Here is a 15,686-nt window from a genome sequence, read left to right as displayed (position 1 = left end):
TGAAACGTTGTTGTGATGCCTCGGGTTGGGAGGAGAAATGCATACCATCACGTTACCGACTTTGATAAAGGTCGGATTGTAGCCTATCGCGATTGCGGTTTATCGTATCGCGACATTGCTGCTTGCGTTTGTCGAGATCCAATGACTGTAAGCAGATCATGAAATCGGTGGGCTCAGGAGGATAATACGGAACGCCGTGCTGGATCCTAACGGCCTCGTATCACTAGCAGCCGAGATGAGAGGCATCCTATCCGCATGGCTGTAACGGATCGTGCAGCCACGTCTCGATCCCTGAGTCAACAGATGCGGATGTTTGCAAGACAACAACCATCTGCCCGAACAGTTCGACGACGTTTGTAGCAGCATGGACTATCAGCACGGAAACCATGGCTGCAGTTACCCTTGACGCTGCATTACAGACAGGAGCACCTGCGATGGTGTAGTCAACGACGAACCTGGGTGCACGAATGGCAAAACGTCACTTTTTCGGATGAATCCAAGTTCTGTGTACAGCATCATGATGGTCGTATCCGTGTTTGGCGACAACGTGGAGAACGTACATTGGGAGCGTGTATGTGTCATCGCCATATTGGCGTGATGCTATAGGGTGTCATTGGTTACAGGTCTTGGTCACCTCTTATTGGCATTGATGGCACTTTGAACAGTGGGCGTTACATTTCAGATGTGTTACGACCCGTGGCTCTACCCTTCTTTCGATGCCTGCGAAAACCTACATTTCAGCAGGATAATGTACGACCGCATGTTGCAGGTCCTGTACGGTCCATTCTGGATACAGAAAATGTTCGACTGCTGCCGTGGCCACCACATTCTCCAGATCTCTCACCAATTGAAAATGTCTGGTCAATGGTGGCCGAGCAAGTGGCTCGTCACAATAGGCCAGTCACTACTCTCGATCAACTGTGGTATTGTGTTGAAGCTGCATGGGCAGCTGTACCTGTACACGCCATCCAAGCTCTGTTTGACTCTTTGCCCAGGCGTATCAAGGCCGTTATTACGGCCAGAGGTGGTTGTTCTGGGTACTGTTTTCTCAGGATCTGTGCACCCAAATTGCGTGAAAATGTAATCACATGTCAGTTCTAGTATAATATATTTGTCCAATGAATCCCAGTTTATCATCTGCGTTAGTTCTTGGCGTAGCAATTTTAATGGCCAGTTGTGTATTTGTCGGGTTGAGTCCCTCAGTTGTGATCGCCCCATTCCGCACCGGCTGCATGCGCTAACCTCACTGAGTAAACAACCTTCCACGCCGCGTACACAAGTGAACAAAATTAAGTGTTGCCCTCGCTGTTACACACGGCACAAACGCCACTATTACCCCTCCCGCCAAACTCAATGTTACGCTTGTGGTAGGAAAGGACATGTGCAATCTGTATTTTCGCAACACCATGATCATAAGAATTGAGCCCACTCACAAAACCCTCTTCACAAGGCCCATGTCATTCATGCAGTATATTCCAAGTCAGCAACTAGCAAGCGTGCAGTTTCGTCAGTGATACGTCAGATGTCAGCTGGAGTGGCCGAGCGGTTCTAGGCGCTACAGTCTGTAGCCGCGAGACTGCTACGGTCGCTGGTTCGATTCCTGCCTCGGGCATGGATGTGTGTGATGTCCTTAGCTTACTTAGGTTTAAGTAGTTCTAAGTTCTAGGGGACTGATGACCACAGATGTTAAGTCCCATAGTGCTCAGAGCCATTTGAACCATTTGAACCAAACAAACTTTTTTTCGTTTACTTATTTGTGGGAAACGTGTGAAGTTTCATTTGGATACGGGTGCCTCTGTGACATTCCTAAATCGTCGCACATATGAACTGTTAGGTTCCCCACACCTGTCTAAAACATTAACAGAACTGACGGCTAATAATCGACAAAACATTCCCGTTCTCAGAACATGTACTTTGCCTGCCTTGTTTCGCTTGCACACCCGAACAGTGACTTTTACAGTGATACAATCATGCGAGTGTGAGAACATATTTGGACTTGACTCTTTTGATTTGTTTCGCTTTAACGTTCCGTGCAATGTGTTGTCAGTGTCTGCATTCAGTGCCAAAGACAGTGTAGCCAGCTTGCTGAAAGAATTCCCAAAACTCTTATCTGAAGCTTTAGGCAAAGCTAACAGATTTGTTGCTCATATTACTCTGAAAGACAATGCTCAGTCAAAATTTTGGCGAGCCAGAACTGCTGCCATTGCATTACGGGACAAAGTCGCTGCTGAAGTTAAGGAATTGCAACATAGCAGAGTTATGCTGGGAAGACGAATGGAATATTCCAGAATTTGAAACACGAACATCTGCCAGCATGAGTTTCTTAGAAGTAGATACCTTAGGTGTTGCGAAGCAACTCAAATCGCTTGATACGGGCAAGTCTTCAGGTCCAGATTGTATACCGATTTGGTTGCTTTCAGATTACGCTGATACAATAGCTCCCTACTTAGCACTCATATACAACCGCTCGCTCACCGACAGATCTGTACCTACAGATTGGAAAATTGCGCAGGTCGCACCAGTGTTTAAGAAGGGTAGTAGAAGTAATCCATCTAACTACAGACTTATATCATTGACGTCGGCTTGCAGTAGGGTTTTGGAGCATATACTGTATTCAAACATTATGAATCACCTCGAAGGGAACGATCTATTGATACGTAATCAGCATGGCTTCAGAAAACATCGCTCTTGTGCAACGCAGCTAGCTCTTTATTCGCACGAAGTAATGGCCGCTATCGACAGGGGATCTCAAGTTGATTCCGTATTTCTAGATTTCCGGAAAGCTTTTGACACCGTTCCTTACAAGCGACTTCTAATCAAGCTGCGGGCCTATGGGGTATCGTCTCAGTTGTGCGACTGGATTCGTGATTTCTTGTCAGGAAGGTCGCAGTTCGTAGTAATAGATGTCAAATCATCGAGTAAAACTGAAGTGAAATCAGGTGTTCCCCAGGGAAGCGTCCTGGGACCTCTGCTGTTCCTGATCTATATAAATGACCTGGGTGACAATCTGAGCAGTTCTCTTAGGTTGTTCGCAGATGATGCTGTAATTTACCGTCTAGTAAGGTCATCCGAAGACCAGTATCAGCTGCAAAGCGATTTAGAAAAGATTGCTGTATGGTGTGTCAGGTGGCAGTTGACGCTAAATAACGAAAAGTGTGAGGTGATCCACATGAGTTCCAAAAGAAATCCGTTGGAATTCGATTACTCGATAAATAGTACAATTCTCAATGCTGTCAATTCAACAAAGTACCTGTGTGTTAAAATTACGAACAACTTCAGTTGGAAAGACCACATAGATAATATTGTGGGGAAGGCGAGCCAAAGGTTGCGTTTCATTGGCAGGACACTTAGAAGATGCAACAAGTCCACTAAAGAGACAGCTTACACTACACTCGTTCGTGCTCTGTTAGAATATTGCTGCGCGGTGTGGGATCCTTACACGGTGGGATTGACGGAGGACATCGAAAGGGTGCAAAAAAGGGCAGCTCATTTTGTATTATCACGTAATAGGGGAGAGAGTGTGGCAGATATGATACGCGAATTGGGATGGAAGTCATTACAGCAAAGACGTTTTTCGTCGCGGCGAGATCTTTTTACGAAATTTCAGTCACCAACTTTCTCTTCCGAATGCGAAAATATTTTGTTGAGCCCAACCTACATAGGTAGGAATGATCATCAAAATATAATAAGAGAAATCAGAGCTCGAACAGAAAGGTTTAGGTGTTCGTTTTTCCCGCGCGCTGTTAGAGAGTGGAATAGTATAGAGATAGTATGATTGTGGTTCGATGAACCCTCTGCCAAGCACTTAAATGTGAATTGCAGAGTAGTCATGTAGATGTTGAGGTATTGCGCCCATATCAGCTAGTCAGTGGGCAAGTCCACTGGCTTTGCTCCCCAAACCTTAAGGTCGCATTCGCCTGTATGTCTACAGTCAACCTACAAACTGTAATTGATATTTATCCATTGCCAGCCCCAGAAGACCTTATGGACAAAGAAGGCGCTGGATTTTTGCCGGCCGGTGTGGCTGAGCGGTTCTAAACGCTACAGTCTGGAACCGAGCGACCGCTACGGTCGCAGGTTCGAATCCTGCCTATGGCATGGATGTGTGTGATGTCCTTAGGTTAGTTAGGTTTCAGTAGTTCTAAGTTCTAGGGGACTGATGACCTCAGATGCTAAGTCCCATAGTGCTCAGAGCCATTTGAACTATTTTGATGCTATGTTTCAAAAACTGATTTGCGCGACGCCTATCTTCAAATACCGCTCGATGACGGATCTCAAACAGTGTGTGTAGTAAATACCCCTTTGGGTTTGTTTAAATATTTGGGTTTGGTTTTGGCAGTGTTTCCCTGCCCGCCATTTCCAACGGTACTCGGAACAGCTGATTGCACAAGTGCCAAACTGTTCAAACTATTTCGACGATATTTAGAAAAAAAAAGTGGCTTAAATGGCTCTAACCACTATGGGGCTTAACATCTAAGGTCATCAGTCCCCTAGAACTACTTAAACCTAACTAACCTAAGGACATCACACACATCCATGCCCAAGGCAGGATTCTATCCTGCGACCGTAGCGGTCACGCGGTTGCAGACTTAAGCGCCTAGAGCAGCTCGGCCCCACCGGCCGACACTTACAATGGAACTTGGATACCAGTGGATTTGAAATGTTCTGGTGGTGTAGACTTACACGTCTACCGTGAGTATCGGGTGCAGGGATCTGACGAATTATTATGGCCTCATAATTGATATAATGCTTTGTGTTTTATAGGAGTAATATGGAACTTTTTCTAAGATAAAGGAAGACTGTTGTGCAGATAATCCTAGGAGTATACTTTCACAGTTCCTTCCAATATTAAAATCCATTCGAACAGGCCTCGGAAGGCCTCACGGTACCGACAGACGGCCGTGTCAACCTCAGCGGATAAGGAAGGGCATGTGGTCAGTACACCGATCTCCCGGCGGTTACGATAGCAATGAGCCACAGTCAGAGTCGAACACTTTGTGGGGATATGAAATGGAACGATCACATAGGCTCAGTAGTAGGTAAAGCAGATGGTAGACTTCGGTTTATTAGTAGAATACTGGAGAAATGCACAATCAGCCTACAAAAGATATTGCTTACAAATATACAATACCGTAGCAGCCGCGTGGTTCCGGACTGAAGCGGCTAGAACCGCTCGGCCACAGCGGCCGGCGGACGATATTGTAGTAGCACGCCCTACACCTGAATAACACATTGCAAATTCACGTGGTCTTTTTCTTGTATGTTGTCTGATGCAGGACTGAAGTGTAGAGTGGACAAGTTTGATTTTTTTAAACCTGAGTTACAGTATCTTGGTCATGTCACAAACAGTCAAGGTGTACATCCCCTTTAGTCGCATTTGTTAGCTACACGAGATTTGCCAGTTCCTCGCAATATCACAGAACTGCAGTCAGCCTCAGGAAAATGAATTAATATATTCTGGTAATACCGAAAGCTGTACAAATCGCAGCTCCACTGCATCGCTTGCGTCGCAAGAATGTCCCCTTTGTTTGGACAGATAAGAGCCAAGTAGTTTTTCAAAAACTTAAAGATGCGTTGCTCAGCGATCGGTGCTTAGTTCACTTTGAATCTGGCAAAACAGTTGTATTGTAAGTTGACACTTCCTGTTACGGAATCGGTGCAGTGCTTTCCGGTGTTGTCTAAAGCTCAGTGTAACTATTCACAAACTGAAAAAGAGGCAATGACTATTGTGTATGTTGTCACCAAATTTCAAAACTATCTGTATGCCACAAAATTCTGCTTAGTGACGTATCACAAGCACTTGCTGTCCTTGTTTCATCCGACGCAATCGGTTCCTGTATGAACGGCCCAAAAAGTGCAAAGATGGGCTTTGTTGTTGTAACAATACCAGTACAAGATTTTGTATCGTCCGACAGCTCAACATGGTAATGCAGACGCACTTTCGAGTCTTCCGATTGGCTCTGACACAGACTTTGATGCTTCTGCTGTATCTTGTTGTTACATCGATGCTTAGGATTCCAAATTGCTTCATCTTTGCTGAAAACAAGAGGGCATCAATGGAGTTCCGTCACAGAGGATCACCAAAGCCAAAAAAGTGCAGGACCACGCCATCAGCAGGCACAGTCTTGCTCACAGTGTTCTGAGATATTCAAGGTGCAATTGGAATTCATGCCTAAAGGCACCACCACAAACTCTGCAAGGTACTGAGAGACCATCAGTGAACAGAAAACACAAATTCGAAAAGTTTCTGCTTTAACATGGCTATGCCAGAGCAAACACATGGGCGCTGCTATATCTGCAACAATCTGACAACAATGTTTGACTGTCATCTATGATCTTCCATACAGTCCCGATTTGGGCCCATGCGATTTTCAGAAGTTAAGAGACGCCTTAGATGACTTCGCATTGATAGTAATGAAGCGATGCACGCCGAGGTGAGGTTGTGGTGCCGAAAACAGTGACGGTATCAATAAACTGGTGTCTCAAAAAAATGGCTCTGAGCACTATGGGACTTAACATCTGTGGTCATCAGTCCCCTAGAACTTAGAACTACTTAAACCTAACTAACCTAAGGACATCACACACATCCATGCCCGAGGCAGGATTCGAACCTGCGACCGTAGCAGTCCCACGTTCCGGACTGCGCGCCTAGAACCGCGAGACAACCGCGGCCGGCTGGTGTCTCGTTGCGAGAAATGTATACGTCACAAGATGACTATTTCGAGAAATAAATATGTAGACCTGAAGAATAAAGATGTACTATGTCAATAAAGTTTGTTACATTTAAAAGACTTCAAGAGTTTTCACATGAAAAATTCGGAGACATTACTTTTCACCACGCCCCTGTACGTTATAACCATATAGATGAGTTCATCAGTTGCGTTTACAAACAAAACTCATTTTGACTAATCTAATCATGGCACGAATGTCGTCTGAGACACGTAACAATACCCGCAAATGACACATGTGGCACGACGTCCATGCAAACAGAGCGTTACATGGCGTCGCAGATAGCATTATCAGAAACGGGAGATATATGCGAACGCCCACGGACTCGTAAGGTTCCTCCTTCCTGCTCATAGAACAGTGTTCGTAATATGACATTCACAAAAGCAGTTGTATTTAAATGGAATTTTTTGTTGAAAGTAGAAGGAAAATAACGAAAATTACAATAGGTTGTGATTCGTGTCTCCCGAAAAAAATTTCAACAAGTTAGTCCTGCTAACAGCTGTGGCAAATAGAAACAGACTTTCTGAGAAATTAAACTTTTCTGCAAGAGTATAAAATAATAAGTTAACGTTATGCAGCGACTCCAGCGGCTCGAAAAATATAAAGCATGACATAATCTAGTTGTCTACTCCTGAGGTCTTTCAGTGCTCTGTCAAACTCTTCACGCAGTATCATACCTCCCGCTTTATTTTCTTCTACCTCCTCTTCCATTTCCATAATATTGTACTCAAGAACATCGCACTTGTAGAGACCCTCTATATACTCCTTCCACTTTTCTGCTTTCTCTTCTTTCCTTACAATTGGGTTTCCATCTGAGATCTTGATATTCATGCAAGTGGTTCTTTTTTCTCCAAAGGTCTCTTTAAGTTTCCTGTAGGCAGTATCTGTGTCACCCCGAGTGATACATACTTCTACATCCTTACATCTGTCCTCTAGCCAACCCTGCTTAGATATTTTGCACGTCCTGTCGATCTCATTTTTGAGACATTTGTATTCCTTTTTGCCTACTGCATTTTTATATATTCTCCTTTCATCAATTAAATTCAATATCTCTTCTGTTACCCAAGAATTTCAATAAGCCCTCGTCTTTTTACTTACTTGATCCTCTGCTTCCACTATTTCATCTCTCAAAGCTACCCATTATTCTTCTACTGTATTTCTTTCCCCCATTCTTGTCAATAGTTCCCTAATGTTCTCCCTGTAACTCTCTACAACATCTGGTTCTTTGAATTTATCCAGGTCCCATCTCCTAAAAATTCGCACATTTTTGCAGTTTCTTCAGTTTTAATCTACAGTTCATAACCAATAGATTGTGGTCAGAGTCCACATCTGCCCCTGGAAATGTCTTACAATTTAAAACCTGGTATTAAATCTCTGTCTTACCATTATTTAATCTATCTGAAACCTGTCAGTATGTCCAGGCTTCTTCCATGTATACAACCTACTTTTATGATTCTTGAACCAAGTGTTAGCTATGATTAAGTTATGCTGTGTGCAAAATTCTAACACACGGCTTCCTCTTCCGTTTCTTAGCCCCAATCCATATTCACCCACTATGTTTCCTTCTCTCCCTTTTCCTACTGACGAATTCCAGTCACCCCTGACAATTAAATTTTCGTCTCCCTTCTCTATCTGAATAACTTCTTTTATCTCATCGTACATTTCATCAATCTCTTCGTCATCTGCGGAGCTAGTTGGCATATAAGCTTCTACTACTGTGGTAGGTGTGGGCTTCTTACCTATATTGGCCACAATAATACGTTCACTATGCTGTTTGTAGTAACCTACCCGCATTCCTACTTTTTTATTCATTATTAAACGTACTCCTACATTACCCCTATTTGTTTTTGTATTTATAACCCTGTATTCACCTGACCAGTTGTTTCTGAAAGTATTTGTATGGAGTGTAGCCATGCATGGAAGTGAAACGTGGACGATAAATAGTTTAGGCAAGAAGAGAATAGAAGCTTTTGAAATGCGGTGCTACAGAAGAAAGTATTGAATAGAATTGGGGAGAAGAGGAGCTTGTGGCACAACTTGACTAGAAGAAGGGATCGGTTGGTAGGACATGTTCTGAGACATCGAAGGATCACCAATTTGGTATTGGAGGGCAGCGTGGAGGGTAAAACTCGTAGAGGGAGATCTAAAGATGAATACACTAAGCAGATTCAGAAGGATGTAGGTCGCAGTAGGTACTGGGAGATGAAGAAGCTTGCACAGGATAGAGTAGCATGGAGAGCTGCATCAAACCAGTCACTGGACTGAAGACTACAACAACAAACAATACAGTACGCGTAAAAATTAATACCATTTAATGGATTATCGCTTGATCCAATACCACAAACTACAACTACAATTTCAAAAACAGTTGAGATTATTTTTTAAACTTGCGAATATAAAATAGATCCAACAGTCTCTTCCTCTCTCTCTCTCTCTCTCTCTCTCTCTCTCTCTGCTTGTTTGCGCTTGCATGCGTGTGTGTGTGTGTGTGTGTGTGTGTGTGTGTGTGTGTGTGTGTGTGTGAGAGAGAGAGAGAGAGAGAGAGAGAGAGAGAGAGAGAGAGAAGGAGGCCGATGTGGCCGAGCGGTTCTAGGCGCTTCAGTCTGGAACCGCGCGACCGCTACGGTCGCAGGTTCGAATCCTGCCTCGGGCATCGATGTGTGTGATGTCCTTAGGTTAGTTAGGTTTAAGTAGTTCTAAGTTCTAGGCGACTGATGACCTCAGATGTTAAGTTCCATAGTGCTCAGAGCCATTTGAACCATTTTTGAGGGAAGAAAGGAGGGTGACAGAGAGAGAGAGAGAGAGAGAGAGAGAGGGGAAGGGGGGGGGGGCCGAACGAGAGAAAGCGAGACTTGAGTTCACGAGATCTTGGAGTGGCTGATTAATTGTATTTAAGACGATATTCCTATCACAGCATTCTTATGTGCTCTAAGATGATAGAGGACAGCAGTGAACATAAAATTATATAATTTAAATATGGATCTACATCTACATCCATACCTTGCAAACAACGTCCCACTGTAGCTCACATTAGGTTTTATTCCAGTATAGAGTGACAGCTAAAATGTCTCTGTGAGCTCTGTAACTAGTCTCATTTGGTGTTCGCTATTTCTATGAGAGCAATACTTAAAATGTAGCTGTACGTTTCTAGAATCCGCTATTAATAGTGGTTCTTGCATTCTCTCTGCCAAATTATTCACTCGTATTCTCCAGAATGTTCTTCAAAGTAATCGCGAACAATTGTGGCCTGAGGACAAGGCACATCGTCATCTATAAAAATTCCATCGGTTTTTGGGAACATGAAGTTCATGAATGGCAGGAAGTGGTCTCTAGGCAGCCAGACATAACCATTTCCAGTCAATGATCGGTTTAGTCTGACCAGAGGACTCAGTCCTTCCCATGTAAACACAGCGCACACCATTATGAAGCCACCACCAGCTTGCACTGTGCCTTCTTGACAACTTTGGTCCATGGCTTCGTGAGCCTGTTCCACACTCGAACCCTACCATCAGCTCTCACCAACGACATCGGCTTAGTCTGACCAGAGGACTCAGTCCTTCCCAAGTAAACACAGCGCACACCATTATGAAGCCACCACCAGCTTGCACTGTGCCTTCTTGACAACTTTGGTCCATGGCTTCGTGAGCCTGTTCCACACTCGAACCCTACCATCAGCTCTCACCAACGACATCGGCTTAGTCTGACCAGAGGACTCAGTCCTTCCCATGTAAACACAGCGCACACCATTATGACGCCACCACCAGCTTGCACTGTGCCTTCTTGACAACTTTGGTCCATGGCTTCGTGAGCCTGTTCCACACCCGAACCCTACCATCAGCTCTCACCAACGACATCGGCTTAGTCTGACCAGAGGACTCAGTCCTTCCCATGTAAACACAGCGCACACCATTATGAAGCCACCACCAGCTTGCACTGTGCCTTCTTGACAACTTTGGTCCATGGCTTCGCGAGCCTGTTCCACACTCGAACCCTACCATCAGCTCTCACCAACGACATCGGCTTAGTCTGACCAGAGGACTCAGTCCTTCCCATGTAAACACAGCGCACACCATTATGAAGCCACCACCAGCTTGCACTGTGCCTTCTTGACAACTTTGGTCCATGGCTTCGTGAGCCTGTTCCACACTCGAACCCTACCATCAGCTCTCACCAACGACATCGGGACTCACCTGATTATGCCGTCTACGGTCCAACCGATATGCTCACTAGCCCAGGGGAGGCGCTGAAGGTATTGTGCTGTTAGCAAATGCACTCGCCTCGGTCGTTTCGTCGTCTGCTTCCATAGCACACAAAAGGCAAATTTCGCAGCACTGTTCTAACGTATACGTTCGTATACGTCCCACACAGATTTCTGCTAATATGTCAGGCAGTGTTCCTAATTTTTTAGCACAGATTTCTACACAAACTCCGCTGCTCTCGGTCCTTAAGTGAAGGTTGTGGGCCACTGTATTGTCTGTGGTGAGAGGCAATGCCTGAAATTTGGTATTTTGGGCACACTCTTGACACTGTGGAGCACAGAATACTGAATTCCCTAACGATTCCCGAAATGGAATGTGACATGCTGTGGGGCGGCGGGTGGAATAATTTAGAATATTGGTTTTGTATTTATGCTGTTTGCTGTTCTCAACACTGGCTCTCTAACTACAATATTGGCAACCAGAAAGTGATTAGCAAAACGTGAAGCCTGTAATTAGAATTCCTAGATCCCACTTCATCTGAGAAATACATTTATAGCTACAGCTTATAGCTCTGAGGAATTAGGAGATTGTCTGGGATTCATAATCAAAAACCATACTCTCTAAAATGTTCACTATATTCTAAAAGTCAAAGACCAAAAAGAATCCACACAATCCAACTACCACAGCAGTTCAGAGTCTAATGCGCTGAGGCCACTATAACTGTTCAAATTAAATGTTTAAGTGAATGCTCGCCATAATTTGATGATAATGTTCATCAAACCCCACGCTAAATAATGGTAGAATGTCTGTCCCGCGGCGGCACGTGAAAATGTGTCATACGCAAACTGAAGATAGATCATTAAAGTCATCCCAGAATTAACACTCCACTCGAAAACAATTTCATGGTTACGCGTATCCCGAGTAACTTATTATGGCATCCGAGGCTGTTTACAGCAATGATACCGAAGCGACGCGACTCCCGGTACAGGTGGTGCGCTAATCAACGTCTGGAGAGAATTGAGGCCTTCCTTTCTTGCGCAGCGTTCTTACATATAAAGCCGCGGCGCGAACGGCTAAGGGAACGCCTGATCAAGTCTGTTCTCCCGACTAGCCGCTGGGCTAGTAATGCACCACTTTAAGTTATCGAATAAATCACTGCTTCCTTTGCTGATGGCCGATGAAGCTTTCAATTTAATTATGCAATCAGCACACAAGTAAGTAATCATAATAAAAGTCTGACATGGCTAAGTCAAATATTTTGGGCCAGAGAATTAATTTAATTGCACTACACGCAGTAGACGAGCTCTGAATTTGCTCTTTGGAGATGCGCTATATCTATAGTTTTATAGTTATTCTGTTGAAACTCCTCACATTTTTATGATTATAGCGGATCTCCCTTCTACTTAATTTTAAACTTCCTAGCTTTATTTATTCGCTTACTTAATCTACCTTGCTTCCTTAATTTCTAAGACAAAAACCAGAAAATCATCAATTTCAACTAAAATTTTAATTTGTGAGATCCAGAATACAGTTTCTACTAAATTATTATGCAAAAGGAATCTAAATATAAATTTTTAAGTTTCTAGCTCTTTTCTGTTGCGCCAATGATTTTTACAGAAAAAACATCCAAATTTCGAAAATGGTTAAAGTTATTGAACTGATATCCAACACATATTGATTTTGTATTACTCTTGACATGCTAGAAACGTTTTAGATTATTTACTTCATTTTAAAGTATTGCGCAATATTTATGACGTCAGAGCTAGTCACAGCGGACTAGGCTGGCACACAATGGAAAGACTGATGTGAATTTTATAAGGCGTGAGTATGCTGGTTCCCTACAATGCGTCTAGCTCCAACTACTAATCACCACCCACCGTTCCGCGTTGAGAGTTTGTTAATTCCCGTCATGTGGCCATAATCGCATTGGAAAGCTTTTTACGTGAATCACCCAAGTACAAATGAGAGCCCCGCCAATGCACTCCTCTTTTATACCTTGTATACACAGTACTACCGCCATCTGGATATGAGCATACCGCTATCACATGACTTAACGTCACCTCATTGTGTACTGAGAATAAGAGTGCTTCTCAGGAGCAATACTTTTTGCATCTATGCTTTTCTGTCTCAAGGAAATTTATTATATTGTATCTCAGAATGTGTTCAAGAACTCTACAGCAAACCAGAGTTAAGAATATTGGCCTGTAACTGTGAGGGTTCGTTCTTTTACTTTCCTTATGTATAGGAGTCATCTGTGCTTTTTCCCAGTCGCTTGGATTTTTGCGCTGGCCGACAAATTCTCTATTAATGCAAACTACGTAATGAGCCAATGTCGCAGAACATTCTTTGTAAAACAGAACTCGGATTTCATGTGACGTGATGACTTGGTTTCAACTGTTCCACATATTTCTCTACACCACGGATACATGTTTCTATGTGCTCAAACGACTGTTTGCATTATCCTCCTGCGTGAATGATTTCTTAAACCTGAATTGTAAAACTTCAGTTTTGCTTTTGCTGGCTTCTGTTGCCATCCCAGTCTCGATGACGAATAATTGGATAGAAGCCTTCGACCTGTTCAGTGATTTTATGTATGACCAGAATTTTCTCGTCTTCTCGAAAGATCTTTCGCTAAGGTATGACGCTAGAAGTTGTACGCTACGCGCATTGATCTTCTTATGTACGCATGAATTTCTACTAACTTTAGCCTTTCAATAACTGTATGCTCTTTTTAGAACCGTGAGTTGCTTCCTCAGCATTTTCCGAATTTGATTGTTAAGCCACGGAGGGTACTTTCCGTTCTTGCCGGCCGCGGTGGCCTCGCGGTTCTAGGCGCGCAGGCCGGAACCGTGCGACTGCTACGGTCGCAGGTTCGAATCCTGCCTCGGGCATGGATGTGTGTGATGTCCTTAGGTTAGTTAGGTTCAAGTAGTTCTAAGTTCTAGGGGACTGATGACCACAGCAGTAGAGTCCCATAGTGCTCAGAGCCATTTGAACCATTCTTAATTTCCAAAGCACGATTTACAAACAGTTTAACCTTTGCCCATAATTCCCCTGTGTCCGTCATATTGGAGCTAAATGATGTCCATCCATTGTCTATGTGGGATGCTAGCAACTGCTTATCTGCCTTTTCTAGCATAAATACTCTCCTGGACCTCGTCACGGATTTATTAACTTCAGTAGCCAACGTCGCTATGATGACATCATCATCACTAATCCCTGTCTGTATGTCGACATCGTCGAAAAAGCCAGGCCTGTTTCTAGCTACAAGGTTGAAAATATTTCCAGTAAATGTGGGTTGGCTAAAAGTGCTTCACAAGGCTGTCTGTCCATAGTACATGTAATGAATCCATATACTCGGCAGAGTGAGGACGCCTCCAACTAATAGTGCATGATCTGGCTGTTACCGCGCAACTGTGCGTAGACTTTCCTTGAATGATTCTACAACTGTTACGATGGATTCAGGAGGCCCATGAAAACATCCGATTATTACCTTGAGTTCATCTCAGCCATTTACATGCGTCCCGATAGCTTTACAGTCAGAGTCAATATCATCCTCGATAGAAAAAAATTTTTTTATCGAAAATAATGAACAGTCCATAATCTACCTTTTCGAGATACGTCGCATGGCCCACTAAATACTTCGAAGCTTTATACTTCGAGTTTCAGCTAGTTCACGTTTCCGAGAATAATTTGAACATGACAACTTTTGTGGAGCACAGTAAGTTCAGTAACTTTGCGTCGAATACTTCGCCAATTTGCCATTCATATTTTGACTGTCGAAGTGTCTCTACTTCGTACACGATGTCATTTCGCTCTCTACGTGTTCTAACAATACCACCACTTGCAAAGTAGGTTAGAAATCAGATTAATAATGTTGCTCACGTAGCATACGTTCGCTTTATCGGCCAACAAAAAAGTTATTGACTGTGGATGGTATCGTCAGAATGGAAATAATGAAGTCACTGTAAAAATGTCATTAATTTTGGCACTTATCGTGAATGGATTCCCACGTAGATTTCGTCGAAGTTGTTATGGCTCATCTTGTTGATTCTAGGGTGATTCCACTTTGACTGCTAGAAGGTCCAGATCTGTATTTTAGCAGTATTTGAAGACCTAACAAATGCGTTTTTCAGGAAATTCTTAATGATCAAAAAATCCCAGATCAGAACAATGGTATGGTAGAAATAATTTTTCACTTCGTGTTCACGATCCACATTTTTATTAAACTTCTCGTAAATTCACATATACTTCTTCTTAATTGTCACATGATCAAAACAGTTTTGTATCAATCTTCATATATCTAATTTCCACTTTAACCAAACACAAGACTTGACTGTTCTTTTACAAAGCGAAATAACAACTTAACTTCTGCAAAGTGAAACAAAGACTGCTCTGTGCGCATTCGCTCCAAAACGGTTACAAGTAAGTCAAAGATTATGGCAGTGTCACAGAAGTGAATACACTCAAAAACCATATAACTGTAATATATCGATATACTTGTACATTAATAAAACCAAATGTGAATATTGTCACAAAAATATGTCTGTTACTTCGCAGAAAAGTAGTACGATATTACTGGTATCGAGAACTGGGGTTGGAGTGCCGTAATGGTCACGTGAATAACTAACGAACGTTCGAGGACCTCGGAGAAGAAACTGCCCTCCACACGCACTCAAGAAATACTCCATTGCTCCAGTAGCTGCTTCCTTTGTGCAGTGCACCCCAGACCTATCAAAGGGAGTCCTACAACTCTCC

Source organism: Schistocerca gregaria, chromosome X (assembly GCF_023897955.1).
Source record: "Schistocerca gregaria isolate iqSchGreg1 chromosome X, iqSchGreg1.2, whole genome shotgun sequence".
NCBI classification, from domain to species: Eukaryota; Metazoa; Arthropoda; class Insecta; order Orthoptera; family Acrididae; genus Schistocerca; species Schistocerca gregaria.
The sequence above is the reverse complement of the archived record's forward strand: the minus strand, read 5'-3'. Positions refer to the sequence as shown.